Source organism: Fukomys damarensis, unplaced genomic scaffold (assembly GCF_012274545.1).
Source record: "Fukomys damarensis isolate Sample0158 unplaced genomic scaffold, DMR_v1.0_HiC HiC_scaffold_3, whole genome shotgun sequence".
Taxonomy (NCBI): domain Eukaryota; kingdom Metazoa; phylum Chordata; class Mammalia; order Rodentia; family Bathyergidae; genus Fukomys; species Fukomys damarensis.
In genome coordinates, this window is record NW_022900915.1 from 18,606,383 (window position 1) to 18,609,479 (window position 3,097).

Consider the following 3,097-nt stretch of genomic DNA (forward strand, 5'->3'; position numbering starts at 1 on the left):
CCCTCTTAAGATCAGCTCAAAAGGCACTTAAATGCCAAAGCAGTTTTCCCATTGGTATAACAGTGGTTAAAAATGACAATGAGAAGCCAAGCACAAGTCCACAGTCCCAGCAATCTGGAGGCTGAGGCAGGAAGATGACTGCAAATTCAAGCCCAGCTTGGGCAACTTAGTGACTTAGCAAGACCATGTCTCTTAATAAAAAGGATGGGGATGGGGGTTGGAATACAGCTCAGTGCAAAGGCTCTGGGTTCAATCCCTAGTACTGAAAAAAAAAGTGACCATGAAGTATGTATCAAGCACTCCACAAACAATATTAGCTATTATGAATTCATATTCATTCAACAGTTGTTTACTATGCTAGGAAATGCAGCTGTGGTAGCCAGACAAGTCCATGTCAAGCATTACCACTAATCTAGCAGCCAACTCAGGCAAGGGAAAAGCAGAAAGCACTGAGCAAGTTTTGTGGGGTAGGGGAACAAAAGTGGCACTCAATTCAGGCTTGGTAGGGAGCGACTGGTGCCACAAAAAAGGTTTGGTTGCTCTCTCCTCTCTCCTCTCTCCACAGGCTTTCACTATGTAGTTCAAGCTGGCCTTGAAATTTCAGCCACCCTCCTGCCTCAGTTTGGTTCCTCTCTTTAAGCCTCTACAGTCTACATCTGGGTAAAGAGGCAAGCATAGGAAAACAATGAGAAGAAAAGTTCCATGGAAATACCCAGTGTCATATTGGGTGTTATGTGGCTCTTTTTTTTTTTTTTTTTTTTTCCTCCCGCAAGCCACCTACCTCACTCATCTGCATGGCAGTGCAGACCTATAATCCCAGGACTCAGGAGAGGCTGAAGTAGGAGTTCAAGTCAGCTTGGCCCACATGTTTCAAAAATAACAGGAAAGGGCCAGGGCTTTAGCTCAGTGGTTCTGCCGCCTGCGTCACAAGTGCAAGGACCTGAGTTCGATCCCCATTACCAAAATATAAAAAAAAAAAAAAAAAACAGGAAAAAAAAATGTTCCAAAGACAAAAAGTTGAGCGGCAAGGCTACTGTTTTATATCTTCTTCTTTTTTTAAAAAAAAAGTCATGGCCTCACTCTGCAGTTCGGACTGGCCTCGAACTCGCAGTAATCCTCCTGCCTTAGTCTTCTGTCCGGCTTCTGTCATCTTTAAGAAAGACAGCAGCCCAGGACCCTCATAGGGCTGTCAAGGGCTCAAACCCCTCTCAGAAGAGGCCTGCCCGAGCAGAAGCCTGGGTTCCTGCAAGATCGCTAGCAGCCTGGAGGAGCTCCCTACCTCCTTTCAGGTTCTCCCCTATGCTAGGCTCGGTTTTGAACAGCTACCCGGTTACCAGCTTGGGATCTCCCAGCCCTGCAAGCAAGCACCGCCTCCCCACTGACTGGCCTCAGGCAGGAACAGGAGAGGGCGGTGGCCAGCAGAGGGCGGAAGACACTGCAGGAGCCTCGCCTCTGCGGCCTACACTACCCATAATCCTAAGTGGTAGACGACAGAAGAGGATGTTAGAGGACTGCAGCCTGTGTGGAAGCAAGGCCTGAGGCATCGGAGGCCAAGGGTCTAGAGCCTGAAAACCAGGGCTTCCTAACTCCTGGACCTCTGAGAGCCTCTCCAAGAACCCTACCCACAGGCATTCAGCCAAGCTGGAGCACACGAGGAAGGAGAGGATTGTTCCTGAACTTTTGCCCTTATTTGAAGTCAAAGTGGGTGCGTGTGTGTGTGTGTGTGTGTGTGTGTGTGTGTGTGCGTGCGCCCGTGCAAGCCACTGGAGGCTGCAAGCCTGTGAGTGATTTTATTCTGGATCAAATTCAGAGCCTGCCTTGCACTAGACAGAAGCCCCTTCACTGGCACACTCCCCCATACAGCCCCATGCACTGAGCCTTTCTTTCCTGGTCTCTTAGTTGTAAAAAGAGGCAGAACAATCAGGGTTCACAGGTTGGTCCAGCCAGCAACACTGGGGTTTGGTTATCTCCTCCTCCTAGCAGAAAGTCTGGACTTTGATGACAGCTGTGCTGTGGCCTCCGCTATATTCTGACCACTCTCTACGACCTTTGCTCCAGGCAAATCAGATAACTGCATAGTGGAGCCAGGTTTAAGTACCCTGGTTCTTCCTGTAGTGCATTAACCAGAGCTGTCAGGCTGAACGAGAGGACACGAGTGTTCTACATCTACCCACTAGATCTGGCCCAGCTGCTCCCCCACCCGCCACCACCTACTTCTCCAACTTTCCCTACAAAGTAGTCATGTAGGGTTCTGGATTTCTGAACCTCCAGACCACAGGGACCCATGGCCACTGAAGAGCTTAGGAACAGACTTAAAGTCAAGGATCCCTGCCCAAGATGAAAGGGGGTAGTGGAGGCCCCCAAAGCAGGGTCCTTTTCCTGTACTCTCAATTATAATAATGATAGTTTTCTCAAGGGTGAAGTAGGTATGAGACCAACTGCAGTACCAAAAAACAAACAATGCCTGTAGGGTGCATAGGTCTGTAGGGTGAGGGTGGGAAGGATTTCCACAAGGCCAACAGTCTGAACCAAGTAAAGGATGACTAGCAGCAGCATTCTTTCTACCAGAATGGTGTAGGAAAGGCATTCTAGGCAGGACAGTCTGAGTAAAAGCAGGGAGGGACAGCCCAGCGCGGTGGCGCACGCCTACAGTCCTAGCTCTCAGGAGGATGAAGCGAGGCTGAAGCAGGAGGATGAGGAGTTCGAGGCCAGACTGAGATACAGGGCAAGACCCTGTCTCCAGGAGGGGAAGAGGGACAGGGAGGAATGGAAAAGGGCAAGAAGGGAGGAAAGAAATAGAAGCAGTTAGATATCTCCAAAAACCAATTTGCCAAATGCAACAAGAGCAAAAGGCCCTATCACCACGCTTAGGAGTTAGGCTTTAAGGCCTGAACTGCGAGCCGCTGAAGGATCTCTGGGAAGGCCGTGCTGCATTCAGGGCTGAGGGAGAAACCTGGGACAAAATATGAAAACACTGGGGAGATGGGGTAGCCTCTGACCTCTGAGGGTGGAGGAAGGCACTGCGACTCCTCGAGGGACTCCCAGGTCGGCCAGTCCCGCGTTCCCTCCGCCGGGCCCGAGCGGGAGGCGGCACCAG